Genomic DNA, 12,251 nt, shown 5'->3' on the forward strand with positions numbered 1-12,251 from the left:
AAAGTTTAGATCTGATTGAATTCCAATGAAAGAAATTTAATATTTTTTGAAATGCCTACACTATATATATTTGAATTTTCTTAAATTATAATAAAGAGTAAATTTGTAATGTATTAACTTAATTAAGTAATGTAAATTTGTTTTAAATATAAAATATCTAAAATGTCCAATTATGTGCATATAAAATGTTAATTTAGTGCATTAAATCTTAAATAAATATTAACACCGTTAAAATTAAGAGGGATTGAATTGAATGAAGTCCTATATTATTTGTAGAATAGAAGGTAATCTCATCCTATTCTATAAATCATATACCGTTTTTAGAAATTTACTAACCCAATCTCAATTTATATTTGTGATAATTAATGATTGTACATTTGGAGGTAATAATGAAGACTCATAAAAACCTAAGTTTGAAATATTTTACTCCTAATTAAGTAGCCAAGTGAGTCAATGTTTGATTTCTTAAGCAAAAACTCGGGCGCAGAGAATCACTCCTCTCGACGGGCTGACGCCTATAACCCGGTTCAATATGTCCGGTCTGACTCATGCATATATACGATGAGTATTTTCCCTTCCCTAAAATGTTTCTCTCTCTTATCTCTATTACAAATATTTTCTCTCTCACCCAAAATCATCAAATCATCGCCTGAGAAGTTCGCCGCCAACCTCTTTTTTTTTTGCTGATGGCCGGAACATTGGTACGTGCTGTAGTTCGTTTCTCGTGCTGTGTTGATTTTCTCTCAATTTTTTAATTGCGTTTGATTGTTATTCGTTTCGTATCATTTAGGGTATAAAAATTCTGAAAAACATGATTGTTTATCTGCTAATTTTTTAATCAGGTGGTTACACGTAAATTGCGTCGCTAGCGCATGGAGGAATTGCTGAAATCGGTTGCATTTGAAGCATTTCTGAGTTTCTAGGGTTTTGTGTTAGTGGTTGGGGAAGTTGGGGGATTATTTGAAGTTGCGATTGATTGATTGATTGATATTCTTTAATTGAGTTGAAGACTGGGGAAAGGAAGAGAGGCGTGGGTTGAGGAGGATAATGTGTATACTTTGCGTGATTCAGAAGTGGTCGCGGAGGATTGCTACCATGTTGCCATGGCTAGTAATACCACTGATTGGGCTATGGGCTCTGTCGCAGCTCTTGCCCCCGGCGTTCCGATTTGAAATCACGTCGCCAAGGCTTGCTTGCTTGTTAGTACTGTTGGTAACACTTTTCTGGTATGAGGTTCTCATGCCTCAGTTGTCAGCGTGGAGGGTCAGGAGGAATGATAGGCTTAGGGAGAGGAAAAGGTTTGAGGCTATTGAAAGGCAGAAGTTGAGGAAGACTGCCACCCGGAGGTGTAGGAATTGCTTAACAGCGTATCGGGATCAGAATCCTGGTGGGAGCAAGTTCATGTGCTCTTATTGTGGCCATATTTCAAAGAGGCCAGTTCTGGATTTGCCTGTCTCTCCAGGGATGGGAATTCAGGGATATTGAAGGATTCTCGTTGGCAAAGGTGAAGATATTGAATGGGAAGAATTGGTCAGACAATGGGTGGATATGTGGGCAGGACTGGCTGGAGAACGGTAATTGGGTTGTAGGGCCTTTTGCCGGAAAGTCCAATCGGAAGAGGAATGGCATTGGTGGTAGCTTATTTGGAGGGGATGATGATCATTGTCTTGCAGAAAAATCTTATTCTCGTGTTTTTCTTTTTGCTTGCAAAATATTAACTGCTTTTTTATTGAGCATCATGTGGATTTGGAGAAAGATTTTTAGGATTAGTTCATCCGGTGATGATACATCATCATTCAGAACGCAGAGGAATGCTGGATAATCAAAGCGAAAATGGAGGGAACGGTCAGGAGAGTAGAGGAGAGAAAGCTCGAAGAAAAGCTGAGGAGAAGAGGCAGGCTAGATTAGAGAGGGAACTACTGGAAGAGGAGGAAAGAAAGCAGCGCGAAGAGGTCGCCAGGCTAGTTGAAGAACAGAGGAGATTACGAGATGAGAAACTGGAAGCTGAAAAAGATCGCAGTAAGGGGTCTCCCCGAGCTAAGGAAAGAGAAAGTAGAAAAGAATCTGAAAGAAAGCGCCAGGAAAGAAGGAAGGAGAAAGACAGAGGATCAAGTAAAAGCAACTCTGATGTTGAGGAGTTGGAAAAGCGAGTCGGCAAAGAAAGTGACAATAACAAGAGGAGTGACAGTGACAGACGGGACCAGCAGAGAAGTACACCTGAAAGTATGAAAACTCATGGTACAGAACTGGGGCATGGATTTAAGGGTGCTGCAGCAGGCAATCATAACCGAGGGAATGCTGGAACAAGATATTTTGATCGCATGAGGGGCACATTTTTATCTTCTTCTAGAGCATTTACTGGGGGTGGTTTTTTTGGAAAGAATACGAACATGCCAATTGTTACAAGAGAACAGAAACCAAGCCCATTGCTAGAAAATGCTCAAACTGTTGCATATAGAAAAGAGAAGTAGCAACCTGACCAGGCTTCTGGTAGACCAACTGTAAATGTAGATGATAAGGGTTCTAACCGCCCGGTAAGTTGGTTCACGTGTTAAGCTTTCTTTCTTTTGTTTACTGTGTTTTTCATTTAGTTGACATGAAATTATCATTTATGCAACTGGTTCTTCTACAGGTGCTCATTGAACATCAACCAAGTACAGCCCCTAAAAAGTCGTGGCAGCAACTATTTGCACGTTCACCTCCTGTTAGTGCCCCCTCCAACACGAATGTTATAAGCAGACCAACCGGGAATCATAAAGCAGAAGTTCAGAACACCCCCTTTTCTGGCAAACCTTCCACAACACAATCAGTTGACAATCCTATCGATTTTGGGCTGCAGTCTCCATTTAGTCTACCATCATTTCCCTTTGAATCGAGTAGTAGCAGTACAGTTCTTCCATTATCTTCCGAATCTATTCAACCTAAAAGGGCAGATAAACAACATCAATTTCTGCTAGAGGAGACAGAGATTTTTGAAGACCCCTGTTATGTTCCAGATCCATATCCTTGCTTGGACCAGTTTCTGAATCACTCGATAGCTTTCAGCTGGATCTGGGTTTTGTCGATACTGGAATGGAAAAACCATCTGCGGTGAAGACTAAATCTGCACCTTCCAAAGTTACCAAGCCATCGCCAATAGAGTCTCCATTATCGCGGTCACGTGTTTCAGAGGATAGCTCTAATGGCTTAAATGGCAATGGCACCTGGCAGATGTGGAATAGCTCTCCTCTAGTTCAGGATGGTCTTGGTTTGGTTGGTGGGCCTGTCAACTGGCTTTTGCATCCAGAGATGAACTTGTTGAACAAGGAAGATAATATGCGTCATGTACCACATAAAACAATGGCTTCACTGTTCAAGAAGGATGAACAAACCTCTTCTGGACCTCATCCTCCCCAGCATGTTCTATTTGGGAATTCTCAAAATGGTGGAACAATTAATACATCTGGGCTTGCAATTTCTGATGGTCCGTGGTTGCCAAGAACTTTATTTGGACAAACTTCTGATAATCAAGCGGCAATGAAGCCTATGGGGGAAATGGTTCAGAATGGCCTAATTTATGGAAATACCAGCGGACCTCCTGCTAACCATCAATTTGACGTGTCTGCTTCTAGTTGTTGGACTAGGTAAGCATAATATGCTGAATTATATTGCATACTTTTCTCTTGGTTTCAGTTTCCTGGTACGGCATAGTCAATTATAGAGAAATTTACTGGATGGGTGCCGCACATTATCTGAATAGATATTGCTATGTGTGTCTTACTTCACATGTCTAATTTTGGGAGTGATATTTGTTTATTCGTATATTTGAATTGGATCATTAGCTTGGAATTGTTCTTTAGCCCACACTACGGCACCAGGCACTCGTCAGAAAGTTAATAGCTTATTCTAGGAATACTTTGTACAGTGGGTACTTCTTTACTGATCATAGGTATATTTGGCCAAAGACTACATTCTTCTTTTGCCTGCTCATTTGGAGAATTTGGCCCTCCTAATTATGCCTCTTTTCTTTTAGGGATGTCTTTTATAGGTCAGAGTCATGATGGAAGTTGGAGTAGGATTGGAATTGAGTTGATACTTCTCTACTGGTGCTCTCGATTGTAGTTGTCGAGTGCATGAGAACTCGACATGTCCATGATGTACTATGGGCTACAAAAAAAACCCAGCTATGATTGGTCTTGTTAAGAATTCTCATTTTGAATATGATTTAGGATTGGATATTGCAGTCTCATGTGCCATAGCCACCTATTCTAGGAAACTGATTAGGGCTGTAAAATGGTTCTTGTCAAATTCATTTGTATAAATTTGAATGATCAATGTCTCATTTTTGCTGTGGTGTTTGTGTTTGCAGAAAAGATTGGACAGTGGCGGGTTCACGAGAAAATGTTGGAAGCTCTCCTATGAATAGGCCTCACATCGGAGGCCTCTACTCACCACCGGATGTACAGTCTCTTTGGTCATATGAGTAGATAGGAAAGGAAAAAAAAGAAAAAGAAGGAACAATGAAAGACAAACAGCCTCTTGTGGATTCGAATTCCTCCTGTTGTGAAGAGGCAAATAGCCTCTTTTCTGGAGATCTATATAATACAGGATTCCAATTGTATCTTCCTTCTTTTCTATACAAGGGAGATTTTAATTTTAGAAAATTACTTGTGATGATATATGCATGCGGCGTTTCCAGGTATAATTAATTCCATTTATATGTTTTTTTTGCTCTTCCTCCGTCCCATAGAAATAGTTCATTTAGGGGTTGACACCAGTTTTTTATGCTCTTTTTTACATTGCCAAAATATCTAAAATAAGTGATCCATCTCAATTTAGATTAACTCCTTATGATATAACAATGTGAGATCCGAAAATTAGCATAAAGATAAAAATGCGTAACAAATAACAATTAGATGGAATTCAAATCACAATCATCAAAAATAAAACCTAGGCTTCTGAAACTTGACATGTCTGAAACTCTGTTTCCCCTGTTTGGTGTGGTGGTGGAGGCTCCTCCCCTTGCCATGTCCAAACAATATCCTTCAGAGATGGCCTCATCTCTTTATTCACCAGCTTCTGAAACTCCAACGTGTCTCCATTTGCCTTCTTCATCTCGACTAAATGAAAGTTCGGGGCAACCTCAAAGATCTCTGCATCAATAGACAACACCCCTTTTCTCCCTTCCCTCGATCCATTGAATTTAATATGTCCATCCTTCTTCATCATCTTCAGCTTCAGATGCATGGCTACTTCCTCTAGCTTCGAGGTGATGATCTTGGCGGTCTTGTTGGACGTGAACTTGATCTCTTTCTTGTGCTCACCGCCCTCGAACAAGCCAGAGAGGTCGAAGCCAGCCGAGAGGGAGATTATTTCAAAGGCATTCAGATTCACGGGTTCAGACTTCTTCATGTCTATATCAAGAATTGCTTCTTTCGTGTTGGCGTTTTTCAAGGATCTTGATTTCAAACCTTTACGAACCAAAATTCTCCATGATCTTGGATATGGAGATCCTTGTGTTCGGATTTGGACACAAAATCTTGGAAATCAGCCTACGCGCATCCAGTTTGGATACTTGAACTCCGCCTTGCTAATTTCCTGTACATCTCCATCAAGTTCGAATCCTGGAATGGAAGATGACTGGATAGCAACACAAACAAGATCACACCACAAGACCAGACGTCGGCCTTTGCACAATCATATCCTCGTCTGCTGATGACCTCAGGTGCAACATAGGCAGGTGTTCCACACATTGTGTGAAGCAATCCGTCTTGTTGCCTTGTTTCCGCTAGAGCACTCAATCCAAAGTCAGAGTTTTTCAAGTTCCCATGTTCATCCAGCAGTAAGTTCTCAGGTTTCAGATCCCGGTGATAAGCACCCCTACTATGGCAGAAGTCAACAGCACTGATCAGCTGTTGAAAAAGGTTACTCGCTGCGTCCTCTTTCATCTTCCCCTTTGTCACCTTGTTGAAAAGCTCGCCTCCTCTTACATACTCCATTACGAAATAGATCTTCCCCTTGGTGGCCATAACCTCGTAAAGCTGCACAACATTCGGATGCCTAACAAGTTTCATCACAGAAATCTCTCTCTTGATCTGTTCCACCATCCCAACCTTGACAACCTTCTCTTTGTCAATCACTTTAATGGCCACACTTTCACCGTTGTTGATATCCCTCGCGTGGTAGACCTTCGCAAAGGTACCTTGCTCGAGCAACTTACCAAACTCATACCTTTGCATCAAGACACCTACTTTACAAACTAAACTTCAAGAAAGCAACAACTCAACCGTCTTCGTCTTCACAAACATCATCATAACAATGCCTAACTAGCTTTGTCTTCTCACAGAAGATATAGATGGAAAGAGGACTTAACTGACTGATAAGTCGCATTCTAGGCCTTGGTTACTGGTCAGTATAAAGTGCTTTATTGGATAATATCTGCAAAATAGTTGTTAAAGTGTGCAGGTTGAAGTACTAAATCAGGAGGGAAGGTTCAGAAGGAATTCGAGTGAAAAAGCTGCGAAGAGTGTGCAAACTGGTCAGTATGAGCAGAAAATACGCAAACTGGTCAGGATGGATGCTATAGAGCTGGACACGAGAAGGAAGGACTTGCTTGGAATAATCACCTATCTAAAGAAGGGCAAAATTGTCATTCCACATGAAGAGAAAGACCTAGAAATTAGGGCAAGCCACCCTATAAATAGGAGCTGAACATAAAGGAAAGGGGGAATCGACACACCACTTCACTTAGGACTTATCATCACTACTACATCACTTTTGAGGAGAATAGCTCCACTAGCTTTTAGTTCCATCTAAATCCAGCAGCCTGACTTGAAGATTCCGGCCACCTGCCGGCCAGGAGCATCATGCCTGATTCATTCCAGCCGCCGTAGTTCCAGAAATTCCTCCAGTTTCAGTTTCCGATGAGCCAAACAATCTTTTACTTGCTTTGTTTTTAAGATTTCTTAGTTTAAGTACTTGTTTTTGCTTGCCTTTGACTTGGTTTCCAGTAGCTACTTAGTTGAAACATCTTTTGGGTGATAATCTTGAATGCAATGAATTTTATTGTGGTTTTATTTTATGTTTCAGCTTGCTTATTATTTCTTTCTGCCTAGTAACTAGATCTGGTAGTTTTACGTTGATTTTTGTTGTTTAAGTGCTTGAATCTGCTTTGCTTAGTTAGATCAAGGTTTTCTTAGAGTGTTTACAAGTTTTAATCGGGTTAAGGTCCTAAAAAATGCATGAGAATCGTTTCTGCTTGCTTCTGTCACCTTGTCCCGCTGACCAGTTTGCGTAGATCTCAGTTTTCTTAGCTTTCGTTCTCGATTTCAAGTTAAATATTGCATTTACGAATTTTCAAGCTTGATCATTCATCAATGGAGTTTTTTAGATCTTGTTGTTTAGCTTGGTGAAGAAGATAATGTCACAATCAAAGAATGGGACCACTTGTGTGTTGCTTTTGTTGCTTTTTGCTTTTGTACTTGCACTCTTTTTCAGCTTTTCTGCACACACCAGGAGGCAGTCTGCCAACATGTCCTTTGATTCTGTTTACCTTTTGTCTAGTCATTTTTAGTAAGTTTTGTCTAGTAGCTTCTCACATACACACTCGTACCCTAATTTACACACGCACTTTAATTTCTCTTAGCACGCAGCATTTAGAGCCCACCCTGACCTACTGGTCAGGAGGGGTATAGGTTCCATTTCATTTCCGACTAGGTAAAACTCAACCCCAAAAAAGCGTGGTAGCTAACCAACCGCTCCCAGAATGTCATCGCAAGTGTATCTCGCCTACATCCATCTCTGTGGGATTCGACCCTTACTCCACTATACTAGCCAGTAGAAGTGGGTTGAGGTATTTTTGTTGATAGGGAAGATAGACACAGACCCAACGACACAGCTAGGTCTAGGTACCCTCCTGGCCAGCTGACACACACACACAGAGTCATAGTCTCATCTTTTCCCTCCTATCAAATGGCGCCGTTGCCGGGGATGGATGGCGTTTTTGCATACATTTGTTGCATGACACTTTGGTGTACATATAGTTAATTATTTTCTTTTCTTTTGTTTATTAGTTTATGAGGAGTTTTGTTAAGAATTTGGTGTAAATATTGTAGAAACTTTTCTTTATTTTTTGTGTTCCGCAGTTAAATGAAACTGAGTCCAACTGGCCAAAGGAAGAAGGGGTGAATCCAGTCACCACTCATTCAGAATTAACCACTGCCTTGCCTGTTGACTTGGATGCGAGCGATGAGGAGGATCGCGCACAGCCATCAAGAGTGAACCGGAATCAATATCGCAGCTGAAGATGAGAAAGCCAACATGGCTGACGACCAGGAAGATGATCCCCGAGATAAGCTCATTGTACGCCCACTTGGATGGTGAACCACCGCAAGCAATCGTCATGACCCTAGGACAAGAAGCAGTCTACGTGAAGCCTCGTATGGCCGTCCTGCCTGTGTTCTTGGGAGGAGTTGTGACAACCCATACGAGTTCTTGCATGAATTTTGCAAAATCTGCAAGGCTCAAAAGCGCCAGCGGGGTCGAGCGAAAATGATTACAGACTGAAGCCCTTCCCCTTACCCTTAAAGGGGAGGCGAATACTTGGTTCAAGAGGCTGCCACCAAATTGTATCAGAACCACTGACTTCAAGATGATGTTCTTGGATCAGTTCTTCCCAGCGGCCAGGACAAGCGCACTAAGAGAAAAAATTCGAGGAGTTACACAAAGTTATGATGAGACCTTACTCAGTACTGGTCAAGATACATGGGTCTGTTGGATGCATGTCCGAACCATCGCATGACGGATATTGAGAATACACCATACCTTCTATGAGGGGATGAACAAGGCAACCAAGGATCTTGTAAACTCATCGTCCGGAGGAAGCTTCACGCAACTACGGGTCAGCGAAGCGAAGAGGGTCCTAGGGAAGCTACTGAGTGCAAAGAAGGAGTACGACAATTCAAGGGATGGATACAGCCGAGAAAGGGTTGCAAGTGCCTCGTTTACTGATCAGGAGCAGAAGCTTGAACAGAAGATGGATTTGAAGATGGAGGAGTTGAAGAAGACACTTCTGAGTGCAATTGAGAAAAACACTCCACCACCTTCCTCAACTGGGAGCTACAAGGGTGCAAAGCAAGGGAATCAAGGGTTGACCTATGATCAGCCAAACGACTTGGCCAGTATGGAGCAGGTCAATGCTGCCGGCTACTTTAATTCAAGTGGGAATTGGATCCAGGGTAGGCAACGGGATGCCATGGAGGGATCACCCGAACTTTCGTTGGGGAGATGGGAACCAGAATCAAAACCAAGGTCAAGGTCAGAACCAATAACTCCCATCCGAACCAAAACCCAAACCGTGGCCTAGCAAACCCTGACCACCAGTTTAACTGGTCAGGAAGGAACCAACAACCCCAAAACCAAAACCCACAAAACCAAAACTCTAACCCTAACCAGCATCACTACCCAACCAGTTCAGTCAGTACCCTTCATACCGAAATCAGCCAAACTACCCCTACAACCAAAACCATCCATACTACCAGTCGTATCCCAACGGCCAGTATAACTCCCATCACCAGCAATATCCCTACCAACACCACCTGAATCCCAATCACAGTCAATCCCACAACTCTAACCAATTCGGCCAGTACCCCTCTCATCTAAATCAGCCAAACTATTCCTACCACCCATACCCTAACACCCAGTATAATCCCACCATCAGCAAAACCCTAACCATTTCCCACACCAAAACAAGTCAGAAAGATCTATGGAAGAGATGATGGGAGAGATGCTTGCTTACCAACAAACCATGAGGAGTGAATTTCAGTCAAATAATGAAGTGGTGCAGGCATGCAAAACGCCCAGAAAGAGCATAAAGAAAATATGGACATGTTGAATAAGCAACTGTCCTACCTGCCAGTTCGATGAACGAGATTTGTGGGAATGCGGAAAGGGCTCCAGTTATGGTGCACATACATGACAAGCCTAATGTTAGCAAGGTGACATTGTGGTCAAGAACATCCTACAAGGAGCTTGAAGGGAATGAGTCATTTGGGGAATCAAGCAAGACGAAGGATATGGAGGACATACTGATCAAGAGGAGTGGTCCTGATAAAACTGAACAGTTGCTGAACCTCAAATCAACCAGGGTCTGGAAGAGAGTTCAAGGAAGCACCAAAGAACCTGATGAAGAGGATATTGAAGAGACTATTTGTCGGAAGTCAAGATTCGCTAGAGCCACTTGGCTCACCTACTGGCCGAGAAGAATGCAGAGAGAAAACAAGGATGAAGCGCGCATCGAGGCGAATCATCGGCGTAGGATTGAGAAAAGAAGGGGGCCAGCAGGGGCCAGCAAGGTTCATGATCTTGTAGAGATCTCAAACAAGGAGGACAAGAATCCTTGCAACAAAAAGAAGAGCAAGGACACTGATACTGCCAGGAAGATAGTGGACCTCCTACAAAACCTGGGAGGATCCAAAACATACTACAACTGTTGCTGGACATCCGTCATCGACCCTTACTATCCAGGAAGGGGTTTCCTACAAAACCTGGGGAGAACCCGACTGCAACTTTCGCCCAGCCAGTACAGAAGGCCAACATCGACAATCCACTTGCCATCCCTGCACCCAGAAAGAGACACCAGTATCAGAAACTGACTTACAGGAAAATCAAGACAAAGAAGAAAATGCAACCAAGAAAGAAAGAGGAAAGACAATGGGGCAGCAAAGCAAAAGAAGGAGACCAAGAAGCCCAGGGTGGTCCTATCGGCCATTATGATCAAGAAGCTGGGACAAGTGCCCAAACTGATCGGGAGCAAGGTCCCCAGCAACCATCATCTGCGGCCCATGGAAAAGAGGAAATCAAGGGGACTTTCAAGAATCATAAGAAAAAGAGTGACACCCTGATGTGTACCAACAAAGGAACCGAGAAGGAAACTGCACAAGGCTCCTAACCAGAGAGGATCCAAGGAGAAGATGACCGACCCTACCAACTGACCAGTTAGCTTTCTTTTTATTTTCAGTAAACTTGAGTTTTTTTTCTAGTTGTGTTATTTTTTTTTGTACATGTTTTAGCATGCGTATACCCTCATTCATAACACTTAGTCTATTCCATAGTCTAAGTGTGAGAAGAGAGGGTTTACAACATTATATGTGTTTAGGATGTTTAGAAGTTGTCTTTGTTTTTGTGTTTTTTTATGTGAGTCCTATACCTTCTCCCACTTAGCCTATTGCATAGTCTAAGTGTGAGAAGTTTTTGTTGACATAGTATTTTGCATATTAGTTCTTGTTCCACATTGTCTATGTGTTCTCTATGTTCGTTATTCTTCTCCCACTTAGCCTATTGCATAGTCTAAGTGTGAGAAGTTCATACATAATATGTTTTCCATGTGTTATGTGTTTTCTGGTCTTTTGTGCTTCTATGTGTTGGATACTGGTCATCCTGTTTTCCACTTCACTAAACTTGCGTGAAGACAAGCAAGGATGAAGTGGAAGGAGGAGATAATGGCCAGTATAATTGTATATATGTGTTGTCATGTGTTGTGTCAGTCCCTAGTAAGTCAGTTTAGGTTAAGTTTTGTTTTTTTAGGACATGTGTTAAAACACGGGCTTAAAACTCAACTGCCTCAAACTGACGGTGAGGGGAATTGAGGGAGATAAGGCATGCTGGACAATGGAAACCACCCCCCTTAGTATCTCCTAGTCAGTATAGATGACGCAAGTATGAGAGAAAAACTCATCCTTAGAGCCAGATACAAAAGCCCTCTTAAATTGTGAGTTATAAGCCTAAGTGGAACTACTTTCCACCAATTTAGAAAAGAAAAGAGTGCCTGCCACATGATGCCTAGGGTAAGGTGACTGCGTGTAGCAAGTCCTGAAGGCAGTAGGAAACCCCCCATCTTAAAAAAAAAAAACCATCCTTTAGAACCCCTCTTTCTAGCCAAATCTATACCCAGATATATAACCCACTAGCCACTGGGACTGTGTGTGCGAGGCATAAGGCAAGAAGGCGACTGGCCAGGAGGACATACAAGAAAAAAAACAACTAGAAAAAGAAATCGATCAGGAAGGAGAAAATCGATCAGGAGAAATTCCAGGTCCAAAAAATATAAGAAGGAATAAGGGTGGCGAAGCCACATAAAGAAATGTTGAAGAAAATGGTCAAAAACACTTGACCACAAAAAGAAAGAAGAAGGAATAAGGGTGGCGAAGCCACAAAGAAGAAGCTATCTGACCAGTTGGAGTCCAATATTCAGAAAACGTCCAGCCAAAAGAGAA

At 42.1% G+C, this 12,251-nt stretch overlaps 2 pseudogenes; one reads left to right on the top strand and one right to left on the bottom strand.

Annotated features, from left to right (window-relative positions):
* Nucleotides 1-559: 559 nt before the first annotated feature.
* LOC121788679 lies at nt 560-4,643 on the top strand (annotated as a pseudogene).
* A 190-nt stretch (nt 4,644-4,833) lies between these two features.
* LOC121788680 lies at nt 4,834-6,423 on the bottom strand (annotated as a pseudogene).
* Between the last annotated feature and the right edge of the window lie 5,828 nt (nt 6,424-12,251).

This window comes from Salvia splendens, unplaced genomic scaffold, assembly GCF_004379255.2.
Source record: "Salvia splendens isolate huo1 unplaced genomic scaffold, SspV2 ctg1119, whole genome shotgun sequence".
In the NCBI taxonomy this organism is placed as follows: Eukaryota; Viridiplantae; Streptophyta; class Magnoliopsida; order Lamiales; family Lamiaceae; genus Salvia; species Salvia splendens.